At 48.3% G+C, this 13,694-nt stretch overlaps 1 long non-coding RNA gene across 1 annotated transcript; it reads right to left on the reverse strand.

Annotated features, from left to right (window-relative positions):
- Positions 1 to 3,607: 3,607 nt before the first annotated feature.
- LOC132809914 (uncharacterized) lies at positions 3,608 to 11,799 on the reverse strand. The gene is made up of 3 exons (XR_009642629.1): positions 11,469 to 11,799; positions 4,981 to 5,073; positions 3,608 to 3,965 (listed from the first exon to the last, which is right to left on the reverse strand). It is a non-coding gene; the product is annotated as an uncharacterized LOC132809914 (long non-coding RNA).
- Between the last annotated feature and the right edge of the window lie 1,895 nt (positions 11,800 to 13,694).

Genomic DNA, 13,694 nt, shown 5'->3' on the forward strand with positions numbered 1-13,694 from the left:
CTTGATATCAGGGCCAGTCATTATTACCTGACCCCTTGTGTTAACCTCTTTTGTTCATATCAATAAGCCATGGTATAGGAGCAGCAAGGATTTTCTTCAAACAGGTGGCGTTGAATGTCAGGATTTCTCTTCTCAAGAGTGTTCAGGGAGCTCGATGACTGAAAGTATTTGAAGAGGAGGTAGATGGATATTGACCTGTCAGAGATTTGAGGGCGATGAAGAATTGGGTTTGAAAGAGGGTTTGAGACCAAGAGCAGATCAGCCATGATCTTAGTGAAGGGAAAGTCAGGTTTGAGGAGTGAACGACCTGCCCCTGTGTCTGATGTTCTCACATGCTCTTATTGGAAAGTTAGTGGGTGTTATTTTCATGAATGTTCTGTTATTGAATGTTGCCGTCAGGGAGACCAGAGGATTGTGTGAGCCATCGCTGGGTGAAGTATGGGGGCTGTATTCATCGTGAATTTGGGTCTAAAACATGACCAACAAATGGAGCACAAGTCGCAGAGAGGGGAAGCTCTGTAAAGAGAGATGAGGGGCCTCTTTCATACCCAGCCTGGGTTTTTACAATTACATTTCTCAAATCACCTCAAAGCGTGTGGGACAGTCTTGAAGGGCCGAATGATCTCCTCTGTTTCTGCTCACCAGGTTATAGAAGTAAGTAGCCTCTAAATGCTCCTGCCTAACAGGTTTAATGGGCTGAATGGAACACAGGAACATGGGATTGAGGGACAGGAGTGAGTCATTAGATACGTTGAATCTTCTCCACCAGGCACTAACATTGTGGCTGATCAGGTTGGGGTCTCAGCCCCACTTTCCTGTCTGCGTCCCATTATCCATGACTCAGTTCCCTGCCAAATACTTCACGAACGCGACTTTCAATCAGTCAATGTGAACATAGAGACCCCTACAAGATGATTAGGGGTTTAGATAGGGTTGACAGTGAGAACCTTTTTCCGCTTATGGAGTCAGCTGTTACTAGGGGACACAGCTTTAAAGTAAGGGGTGGTAGGTATAGGACAGATGTTAGGGGAAGATTCTTTACTCAGCGGGTTGTGAGTTCATAGAATGCCCTGCCAGTAGCAGTGGTGAACTCTCCCTCTTTATGGTCATTTAAGGGGGCATTGGATAAGCATATGGAGGTTATTGGGCTAGTGTAGGTTAGGTAGCTTCGGTCGGCGCAACATCGAGGGCCGAAGGGCCTGTACTGCGCTGTATTTTTCTATGTTCTATGTCCCAAGTAAACGTCCAGTGAAGAGGATTCGGATTTGTAACGTACTTTCAGAATTTTCGTCATCCCTCTGACAGAATCAGAGTCATGCAGAATGGAAACAGACCCGTTAGTCCAATCTGTTCACTCCGATCAGATATCGAATCTGATCCAGTCCCATTTGCCAGCATTTGGCCAATATTCCTCCTCTTTCAGATAGTTTTTAAATGTGCGATTGTAATCGCCTTCACCACTTCCTCTGACAGCACTTTCTGTCCACACACCACTCTCTGTGTGAAACATCTAACTTCAGGTCCCTTCTAAATTATTCGTCCTCTGCCCTCCAACCTATGCTCTCCTGTTCTGGGATCCTGGGGATCTAAACAGCCATGTTCTCATGGCTGTTTAGAATAACACTCCGGGGGAAACACCTCAAACTAATCAACCTCTCCCTGAAGCTCAAACCTCCAGTCCTGGAACATCCGTGCAAATCTTTTCTGCAGACAACCGATTTGTACACAGTATTCTTAAAATGGCCTCAACAACATCCTGTACAGATACAACATACCACCACAACTCCTATACTCAATGCTCTGACTGATTAAGGCAAATGTGCCAAATGTGTTCTGTACCTGCATTAGACTCCACTTTCAAGGAACAATCTACCTGCAGCCCTATGTCCATTTGTTTCACAACACTCACCAGGCCCTTACCATTAAGTGTATAATTTCTGCTCTGATTTACCTTCCCAAAATGTGTAACCTCGTATTTATCTAAATTAAACTTCATCCGTCACTCCTTGCCCCTTTGTCCCATCTATTTGTGGTCTTGTTGTACTCTGAGATAATCTCCTACACCACCTTTCTGATGTCATCTGTAACCTTACTAACTATGGCCCCAATATTCACATCTAAATCCTTGACATAAATGATGAAATGTTGTGAACTCAGTCCTGATTCTTACAGCACACTGCTGCTCACAAGCCTCCAGTCTGAAAAATATCCCTCTTCCTTCAAGACAATTGTGACTAGCTTCTTCTGTATCCCCATGTGACCGAACCTTACTAACCTGCCTACCAATTGGAATGTTATGAACACCTTGCTGAGGTCCATATAGACAATGTCTACCCAACTGCCTTCATCAATCTTCTTTGTCACCTCTTCATAAAACTCAATAAAATTAATGAGACATGATTTCCCATGCAGAAAGCCACGGTGTATATACCGATCAGCCCTTACCTTCCCAAATGTATGTAAATGCTATCCCTCAGAATCCCCTCCAACAACTTACCCACCACTGACATCAGGCTCACCGGTCTATAGTTCCCCGGATTTTTGGGTCACTGTTTCCTTTTCTAGTCCCACTCCTCCACTGCTCACAACAAATGTTAAATGTAACCAGGTCGGTGACATGGCCGATGATATCAGTCTCAGACTGGGTCAGAGTCAGTTTTAGGAACAAGTCAGGCTAGTTTCTTTAATCTGCTCAAATAGCACGTTTATGATCCAGAGCAATGTTACTCCAACTATGATGGAAAGCTGAATGACAAACTGTTTGGATATTGCAAATAAAGAACCGTTATTTCCCGTTCTACAAACACTGACACACACACACAAAGTAGATTAGATTACTTACAGTGTGGAAACAGGCCCTTTGGCCCAACAAGTCCACACCGACCCACCAAAGCGCAACCCACCCATACCCATTCCTCTGCACTTACCCTGGCACCTTACACTACGGGCAATTTAGCATGGTCAATTCACCTAACCTGCACATTTTTGGATTGTGGGAGGAATCCCACGCAGACACGGGGAGAATGTGCAAACTCCACACAGTCAGTCGCCTGAGGCGGGAATTGAACCCGGGTTTCTGGTGCTGTGAGACAGCAGTGCTAACCACTGCCACCATGCCGCCCTTAAAATAAACAAAATTTCTGCAACCTTCTCAAAATATTAGTGTAACAAATGACAAAAGGAAAAATTGAGAGATTGTCCAAAATGTGATTCTGCTTCTGAAGATATTGTACTCACACAGCTGCTAGCAATGGGATTTTATCCTGGGAGAGTTGGATTTGGCTGAATTCCCTTTGCATTAGGCTGGCAGGGAGTTCCAGGTTAGCACATTGGCTCAGCAGTTCGCGCTGTTACATCACAGCATCAGGGGCTAGAGTTCAATTCGAGCCTCGGGCGACTATCTGCGTGGAGTTTGCATCTTCCCCCCTTGTCTGTGTGAGCTTCTGATGGGTGCTCCCGTTTCCTCCCACAGCCCAAAGCTGTATAATTCAAGTGGATTGGTCAAATAGTCCATAGTGTTCAGCGATTTCTACTTTAGGTGCACTAGTCAGTGGTAACTGTAAGGGCATGGGAAGGTGACTGATTGGAGGGTTAGTATGGACTTGTTGGGCCGAAGGGCTTGTTTCTACACTGCAGGATTCTATAAAAATAAGAATGGTAATGATGACAGTAGAGTTTTGTTTTAGCTCGCACACGTTACTGTGATGAGGAATAATGAAGGAGAGAGAGTGCAATAGGCCGTTTCTTCTCGGGCAGATGACACTTTCTCCCTCTCTGAGTTGAATCACACAAGAATGTCATTCTCTCCCAAACTGGGCCATGTGAGGTCTCCTTGTACATTGTCCAAACTATGTCTCCATCACATTCCCTGTTCCATGTCGGTGCATCATTGCTGCTGTCATACACAGAGCCATACCCTGAGCAGAAAATGGTCTCGATCGATTTGAAGATATGTTTATATGGCCCTGCGTCATTAAAAAATAAAATGTTTAATGTATTCAGAATACATAGAACATGGAACATAGAACAGTCCAGCACAGAATAGGCCCTTCAGCCCACCATGTTGTGCCGACCATTGATCCTCATGTAAGCACCCTCACATTTCTTTGACCATATGCATATCCAGCAGTCTCTTAAATGTCCCAAATGACCCTGCTTCCACAGCTGCTGCTGGCAACGCATTCCATGCTCTCACAACTCTGTGTGTAAAGAACCCGCCTCTGACATCCCCTCTATACTTTCCTCCATCCAGCTTAAAACTATGGCCCCTTGTGTTAGCCATTTCTGCCCTGGGAAATAGTCTCTGGCTATCAACACTATCTATGCCTCTCAATCTTGAATACCTCAATCATGTCCCCCTCCTCCTCCTTTTCTGCAATGAAAGAAGTCCGAGCTCTGTCAACCTCTCCTCAGAAGAGAAGCCCTCCAGTCCAGGCAGCATCCTGGTAAACCTCCTCTGAACCCTCTCCAAAGCATCCACATCTTTCCTACAATCGGGTGACCAGAAATGGACGCAGTATTCCAAGTGCATTCGAACCAATGTTTCATAGAGCTGCAACAAGATCTCACGACTCAAACTCAATCCCACTGTTAATGAAAGCCAAAACACCATGTGCTTTCTTAACAACCTTGTCCACTTGGGTGGCCATTTTAAGAGATGTATGTACCTGCAAACCAAGATCTCTCTGTTCCTCACACTGCCAAGAATCCTATTCTTAATCCTGTACTCAGCTTTCAAATTCGACCTTCCAAAATGCATCACCTCGCATTTATCCAGGTTGAACTCCACCTGCCACCTCTCAGCCCATCTCTGCATCCTGTCAATGTCCCGCTGCAGCCTACAACAGCCATCTACACTGTCAATAACACCTCCAACCTACGTGTCATCTGTAAACTTGCTTCAATCCCCTCATTCAAATCATTAAATAAAATTACAAAGAGTAGAGGCCCAAGGACAGAGCCCTGTGGAACACCACTCACCACTGACTTCCAGGCAGAATATTTTCCTTCCACTACCACTCGCTGTCTTCTGTTGGCCAGCCAATTCTGTATCCAAACAGCTAACATAGATACCTGTGTTAAAATGAATGTTTTGTTTTAACAAATACAGAAATTGCTGGAAAAGCTCGGCAGGTCTGTCAGCATCCAGATGCTTTTTACATGATGTAGTTGTACCAGCCTCCACCACTTCCTCTGGCAGCTCATTCCATACGCACACCATCCTCTGTGTGAAAAGGTGTCCCTTAGGCCTCTTCAAAACCTTTCCCCTCTCACTTTCCACCAATGTCCTCTAGTTTTAGACGCCCCTAAACTGGGGAAAAACCTTGACTACAAACCCTATCCATGACCGTTCTGATTTTATAAACCTTTCCTGCTGCGAAATGTGACTCCAATCAACACGAATGGCGGTACTTTCAATAATCCCGGGCCGAAATGCTGAAATTCAACACCCACACCTGTTCTTTCTCCATCAAGTCACAATTCTAAAACCAGTTTAATCAGTTTGTTCAGATATATTAGGAGACCCTTCTGTGGGATTTACACCTAGACCTTTGTGCCCGGAGGTAGGGACACGAGCACCACTCAGCAATACCCATAAAGCTGTAACATTATTCTCCTGTGTGTTTGTCCATCAGCCTATTATGACATGCTGTGACATACCTCTACAACAGGCAGGACATGAATCCACACCTTCTGGTCCAGAGCTAGGAACACTACCAAACAATTTCAGGAATTGGAATCAAACCCAGAGCCATGACTCAGAGGCACGGACATTACCCACGACACTACTATACCCAGATTTTGGGTCACATTATAAGGGGCAGCGTTCAGCTTGGTGTGGATTTATTATAATCAGGTTACCATTACTGAGCTACACAAAACATTTTGTTTTGTTAAACAAGTGCAAGATCGAAATTAACTATGAACATCTTTAATCGCTATTATCTGTAGTCTGCAATATTAGGGACAGAAATCCTGCAGACATACTCTGCCCAGTGAAGGCTCTCAAAAATAGATAGTTATTAATGAACACCAGACACGGAGAAAGACCATAATTTCTGGTCCCAAAACACCGATCAGTATAACCCAACTCTCACGTGTGTCTGCCCTCTGCCTAAAACCATGAAATGATACCAGGCCGCTGATTACTGTCCAGCCTCTCCTCCCCACTGACTGTGTCTGCAATCCGTCCCTCCTCCCCCTAACCACACAAGGCAAACGAAGCTCAGGGTCTTTGTGAAAATCAAGGCCGGAGTGTGCCGGCCTCCTGGAGAGGGGTGGGCATTTTAAAATTAAACGGGGAAGGTGAGGAGGTGGTAATATCACTCACTGGCCGAGCCGTGGCAGATGGAATTTAGTTTGGATTAATGCGAGGTATTGGATTTGGTAAATCAAACAAGGGTAAGACTTATACAATTAAACGTAGGGCCTTTGGCAGTGTTGTAGAACAGAGACCGCGGCCATCAGGTATAATTCTTTAAAAGTTGCATCTCATATAGATAATGTGGTTAAGAAGGTGTTTAACACAATTGTCTTCAATGGTCAGCCCTTTGAGTATCGGAATTAGGACGTCATGTTGAGGTTGTACAGGACATTGGTGAGACCTCTCCCGGAATACTGTGTCCAGTCTGGACATCCTGCACACTCATTCCATAGGCACACCAGCCTCTGGGTGAAACAGCTGCCCTTAGGTCACTTTTAAATGTTTCCCCTCTTACAACTATATCCTCTAGTTTTGGTGTCCACCACCCTTATAAAATACATTGACTATTCACTTTGATATTATTGATCTTGATGTTATTAAGCTGGAGAGGGTTCAGAAGAGTTTAACCTGGATGTTGCTGGAAATGGAGGGATTGAGCTATAAGGAGAGGCTGAATAGGTTGGGACATTTTTCACTGGAGAGTGTGAGATGGAGGGGTAAGTTTGCAGAGGTTTATAAAGTGATGAGGGGTACAGATAAGCTGTAGGGCTGATGTCTTTTCCCTAGAGTTAGGGATTCAAAACTGAGGCATATTTTAAGGTGCGAGGAAAAAAGATTTACAAAAGTCAGGAAAGGTAATTATTTTAGACAGAAGCTGGCTTGTGTGTGGAATGAACTTGCAGAGCATGTTGTGAAAACAGGTACAGTTACAATGTTTAAAGGACATTTAGATCAGTACATGGATAAGACATCAGTTTGGATGGTGCTGTGAGCAGCTGCCCTCTCCCTCCCCCTCTCTGAGTGAATCCCTGTTGGTTTTCACCCTCTACCAATGCCGGTGCAGTGGCATGGGGAGGCCAGCAGAGGGAGGCATTGCATCACTTTCAGCACCACAGACTGCCAGACCTGCCCCACACAGGGACACACAGATACACACACAGCAACTGTTAGGACACGGCATAGATCTCATCTGGTAATTTAAACTAAACATGAATAAATGCTCAATTCGCCTCATAAACTGTTGAAATATGAGTGACAGAGAACTCCCAAATTCCACTGTTTAAATAAAAACAACAATGTAGTTTTTAACACTGAAAGTGAACTGAAAGAGACCCTCTATCTCTTAACTGCTAAGAACCCGACCCAGCTCTACAGCAATATACTGTTTCTGGGTCTGCCATCCTCTCATATCACAGGTACTTGTAAGCTCTCAGTTCAGAGCAGCATTCACCCTCGCTTAAAGGTACAGTACACACTTTCACCTTCATCCCATTACACTCTGATGAATATAGATAAGTGGAACCTATCCGGATTTTTCTTGCTCTGTGGTTTGTCAATATTTCATCTACTCTGTCTCGTATATGTCAGGACTTTTGTTGTTCCATTGACAGTATGTCATTATTCGATTCTGTCCTTGGGAATATATCAGTATTTCACTTGCTCACACTCCTGTGTGTGGGTCAGGATTTCAGATGTTTCATGGGGACTGTGACACTATGACAATCTAAATGTTTGTAAATGGTACCAAACCTGCAAGTATTGTAAAGTCTATGGAGGACAGTGTGGAACTCTAACAGGACAGTGACACGCTGGTAGACGGGAATCAACGCAGAGCAGTGTGAGGTGATGCACTTTGGTATGAAAGATAAAGACAGTTTAAAACAGGCTGTGCCATTATAAAGGGGCTGCAGGAACAGAGTGCGCTGTGTGTATATGAGCACAGATTGTTGAAGATGTCAGGACAAGTGGGCAGAGCAGTAACTATCACAGATTAGTGTCAGTATCTGAGCTGTTTATAGGGGGCGGTGAGGGAGGGAGCCTCCGTGCTCCCTTCCTGGGAGGTGGTGGTGACGATGTGCTGTGAGCCCACCCTCCTGCCCCCCGAGACCGTGGGGATTCCATTTTTACCAACTCGACACAGAAGGGAGATGGCATCAGGGCCACGGCTTCTAAGTTGTGCCGGGAGGGAACGGAGCTGCCAGTGGGTTTAAAGTGAGAGTTGCCCTCACTGAACATTGCTCCTCACTCGGTCGGTGGGACGTGGATGTTTCAGAATCCCCACATGAGGCTTCCAGGGTCGTACCAGGGTCCTCCCCACATGGCGAGGTGAGGGGGTGAGGGAATGGATATCGAGCACTCCACCACCCGGCTTGGCCCTTTCGGTCCAACTGCAAGCTGTTTCTCCTGGAATGGGAGAAAGGGAGGGTGGGAGTGGGTGGCCCTGCTGTTAGTGCCGGTGTACATGGGGGACATGGGGAGGGGTTCGGATGGAGTCAGTCCACAGGGTTGTATCCATGAAGTGTTATTAGTGTGAGGGGTAAAGTGGACGGAGGGAGTGAGAGAGAGGGAGAGAGAGAGCGGAAGAGAGGGGGGAGAGAGAGAGAGAGAGTGGTGGGGTGTGGGGGGGGGGGGGTGAAGGTGCCATAACAGATATACAGTGAGCAGAGAGAATACAGTGACCCTTACCCTGACAGAGCGGGGAAGGTTATTGATGCTTGTCCTGTATTGCTGGACATTTCTGCAGACCGCAGATACTGCACTGAGCTGGGTGGGGAGCTCAGACCATGCTCAGTGGGTCTGGTGGTGTGGCTCCCTCTGGGAAGAGAATGGTCACCCTCTGTACTAGCCCATCCACCAGGACCGCCGTGGCACCAGTGCCAGGGGTCACAGAATACCCAGGGGCACGCATGATGGGTGGGAGAATCGGGCTGGTATTGAATGAGAGGGACACCATGGGTAGTTAATGAGGTGAGTTCAACACGATAGCACCAAGAAATTAGCACAGCCTCGTGTGGATGATCCTTCTATTCCTGGGGCCGCACGGTGGCACAGTGGTTAGCACTGCTGCCTCACAGCGCCATAGACCCGTGTTCAATTCATGCCTCAGGCGATTGACTGTGTGGAGTTTGCACGTTCTCCCCGTGTCTGCGTGGGTTTCCTCCGGGTGCTCCAGTTTCCTCCCACAGTCCAAAGATGTGCGGGTCAGGTGAATTGGCCATGCTAAATTGCCCGTAGTGTTAGGTAAGGGGTAAATGTAGGGGTATGGGTGGGTTGCACTTCGGCGTGTCAGTGTGGACTTGTTGGGCTGAAGGGCCTGTTTCCACAATGTAAGTAATCTAATCAATGCACTGGGGTGGGGTACACAGTCCTACATGCTGGGAGGGTAACTGCTCCTGGGTTACAGATCAATGCACTGGGGTTGGGTACACAGTCCTACACGCTGGGAGGGGAACTGCTCCTGGGTTACAGATCAATGCACTGGGGTTGGGTACACAGCCCTACATGCTGGGAGGGTAACTGCTCCTGGGTTACAGATCAATGCACTGGGGTGTGGTACACAGTCCTACATGCTGGGAGGGTAACTGCTCCTGGGTTACAGATCAATGCACTGGGGTGTGGTACACAGCCCTACATGCTGGGAGGGTAACTGCTCCTGGGTTACAGATCAATGCACTGGGGTGGGGTACACAGCCCTACATGCTGGGAGGGTAACTGCTCCTGGGTTACAGATCAATGCACTGGGGTTGGGTACACAGCCCTACATGCTGGGGGGTAACTGCTCCTGGGTTACAGATCAATGCACTGGGGTGGTGTACACAGCCCTACATGCTGGGAGGGTAACTGCTCCTGGGTTACAGATCAATGCACTGGGGTGGGGCACACAGCCCTACATGCTGGGAGGGTAACTGCTCCTGGGTTACAGATCAATGCACTGGGGTGGGGTACACAGTCCTACATGCTGGGAGGGTAACTGCTCCTGGGTTACAGATGAATTCACGGGTGATCACTGCACAGGTCTCTGTGCTGGTCAGACTGTCTGGTTGAGATTTATAGATAATGCAATGATGTGGTCAGTGCAGCTCCATGTGCTGGATGGATATGTAGCCTGTGCACAGTACATCATGTTGGTGGATGGGGAGAAAGGTGATGGACAGGTCACGGAGCTCCCCGGAACGTTCTGTCCCTGACATTCTATAACTGACATTCCGCAGAACGTTCTGTCGCCGACATTCTATAACTGACATTCCCCGGAACGTTCTGTCGCCGACATTCTATAACTGACATTCCCCGGAACGTTCTGTCCCTGACATTCTATAACTGCCATTCCCCGGAACATTCTGTCCCTGACATTCTATAACTGACATTCCCCGGAACGTTCTGTCCCTGACATTCTATAACTGCCATTCCCCGGAACGTTCTGTCCCCGACATTCTATAACTGCCATTCCCCGGAACATTCTGTCCCTGACATTCTATAACTGACATTCCCCGGAACGTTCTGTCCCTGACATTCTATAACTGCCATTCCCCGGAACGTTCTGTCCCCGACATTCTATAACTGACATTCCCCGGAACGTTCTGTCCCTGACATTCTATAACTGACATTCCCCGGAACGTTCTGTCCCTGACGTTGTTTGTTTGTGAACGGCCGGACGTCAGTGAATTGAACAAACGATAAGATCCCGAGGGAAGAGATCCCGTTCCAGGGAGGAGGAGACACTGTTCCGAAGGCCCCTCAGGCAGTTAAAGGGGTGAATACGTTTTCCCTGCGTTTACATTTCTCCACAACACAGGATCGACCACAATTTAGACCAAAATACAGAAATTCCCAAACTCCGTTTGTCTTCAGGAAACTGGGAGAGAATCCTTCAGGACAGCAACGTTCCCACCCTCCGTATCAGGAACTGGGAAGGAGTGACCTGTGTCTGCTCTCGAGTGATCGAGTATGTGGGAATGTTCTAGAAACCATCTGTCCTTATGGATGTGTCTCTGTGTGTTTGGGGAGGGAGGGTTTCTTGTGGTTTATGTCACATTTTTGTCAGTAATTCCGACCTTCCCATTTGTTATTCCAGCTCCAATTATTTTAATAAATCCCTGAATACAGGGACACATTTGAAAATCTCACTGGGTCCCCGATCAAACGGGTCCCTTTGCCTCCAGGCTGATGGATAATGGGTTTGTTTTCCTTCCTCACAGTTAACGTAGTGACCATCTACGTCCTGCTTTATAAAGATTGTGGATTGTCTCCATGTGTCAGACGTTACCTGGGGGCCATGGCAGCGGCGGATCTCCTGGTCATTATCCTCGACCTGATCCTGAGACACATTCCCATTGTTTATCGGGAACAGTTTTATTTCCTGAGGGACTCCGTCCCTGTGTGTAATATCCACGCCGTCCTGCTTTATGCAGCCACTGACTGCTCTGTCTGGTTCACCGTCACTTTCACCTTTGATCGGTTTGTGGCCATTTGTTGCCAGAAGCTGAAAAGTAAATATTGCAGTGAGAAAACGGCGGCTGTGGTTCTGGGAGCAGTGACTGTGCTGAGCTGTTTAAAGAACATTTCCTGGTATTTTATGCTCACGGCTCGGTATTGGCTGCGGAACACCCCCTGGTTTTGTGATGTAACAGACGCTGTTCGAGTCTCCAGTGTCTGGGTCACAATCGAGTCCCTCCACCACATTCTAACCCCGGGGGTCCCATTTCTCCTGATTCTGCTGCTCAATGTTCTCACCGTCAGACACATTTTAGTGACCAGCAGAGCCCGCAGGAGACTCCGCGCTCACACCAATGGGGACGCTCAGTCTGACACTGAAATGAGAAACCGAAAAAAATCCATCATTTTACTGTTTGTGATCTCGGCCAATTTCATCCTGTTATGGTCAACGTTAATGCTGTATTCTATATGGTACCGGATGTGGTGGATTGGGTATCGGCCTGTGTATCTCCATCCCTTTGTGCGGGAATTGGGCTTCATGCTGCAGCTCCTCAGTTGCTGCACAAACACCGTGATTTATGCCGTGACCCAGACTAAGTTCAGGCAGCAGCTGAAGAATGTGCTGAAATATCCCTTCACCCAAATCCATCCATCCATCAAATTCCCTCATTAATCACACCATCCGGGATTTTCTCATTTCAGTTCAGTGTTTCAGCGATGGAGCAGCCTGTCGCTATGGTAACAGACTGAGGGGAGCGCTGGTTTGTCCCTCCTTATCCCACAGGGGGGTTACAGGGAAACATTTCAATGTTTCTCACAACTCAGGGGCCAGTGAGAAAAGGCACCATCCCACTGACTGTATCCATCACTTCCATTTGTAACCAATAAAAATGCTGATTACAGCGTGCCGAACAGCAGAGTGACCGATGTTGTTGTGTGTCTTTGTGTTGGAGAAGCTGAGCTGGAGAGAGACAGACTCAGCCCCAAGTCCTGGTCCTCAGGGAAGGGGAGGGCACCGCGCCCTGAGCTCAGGAGCTGGGTTTAACGCCCTCTGTCCCCCCAACTCCAACCCAGCCTCCCCATTACCTCTCCCCTACTCTTTCTCCTCAATTCTCTCTCTCTCTCTCTCTCTCTTTCAGCACACACTCTCTTTCTCAACCCTCTCCCTCATCCCCCTCTCTCTCACACACACACCCTCCAACCCCGGTTTCTCCACCTGACTCCACTTTCCCTCTCCCCCTCTCTCTCTCTCATGCCGTCGCAGTCTCCCTCCCACAATTCCATCTCTAACCCATTTTCCCCAACTGCCACATCTCACCCCCACCTGCCACATCTCACCCTCACCCCCAAACATCCCCAGTCTCTGGGTCAGAGGGAGAGGGAAGGACCAGGGAGACAAAGTATGTCAGAGAGAGAGAGGGAGGGAGGGACAGGAGGGAGAGCGATTCAGTCAGAGAGAAACGGAGGAAGGTGGGGGGAGAGAGAGAGAGAGACTGATTGAGGGGGGTCAAGAGTGAGAGGTGGTGGAGGGAAAGTGAAGGAACGGGGGGAGAGGGAGGGGGCAAGGGAGAGATAGGGTGAGATGGGGAGAGCGAGAGATGGGACGGAGGGAGGGGAGGGAATGTCAAGAGTGAGGGAGAGGCCGAAAGAGGGGATGGGAGAGAGAGGGAGCACGAGAGAGGGAGAGGAAAAGGGAGAGGGAGAGGGGGAGAGAGGGGACGGAGGTAGGGGAGGGAGAGAGAGGGGGAGAGGTTGAGAGAGGGGAGGATGAGGCAGGGAAGTGAGGGAGGGGAGTGCAAGAGAGAGGAGCACGAGAGGTAGGGAGAGTGAGAGAGGGGAGGGGAGAGAGGGGGGAGGGTGAGAGACTGGAGTGCGAGAGAGGAGGAGGGCGAGAGAGGAGGAGGGTGAGAGAGGAGGAGGGCGAGAGAGGGGAGATGGCGAGAGAGGGGTGATCGAGTGAGGAGAGCGAAGGGAGGGGAGGGCGAGATGGTGGGAGGGCGAGAAAGTGGGGAGGTCGAGAGAGGGGGAGGGGGAGAGAGAGGAGTGCGAGTGAGGG

The sequence above is a fragment of the Hemiscyllium ocellatum genome, unplaced genomic scaffold, assembly GCF_020745735.1.
Source record: "Hemiscyllium ocellatum isolate sHemOce1 unplaced genomic scaffold, sHemOce1.pat.X.cur. scaffold_1408_pat_ctg1, whole genome shotgun sequence".
NCBI classification, from domain to species: Eukaryota; Metazoa; Chordata; class Chondrichthyes; order Orectolobiformes; family Hemiscylliidae; genus Hemiscyllium; species Hemiscyllium ocellatum.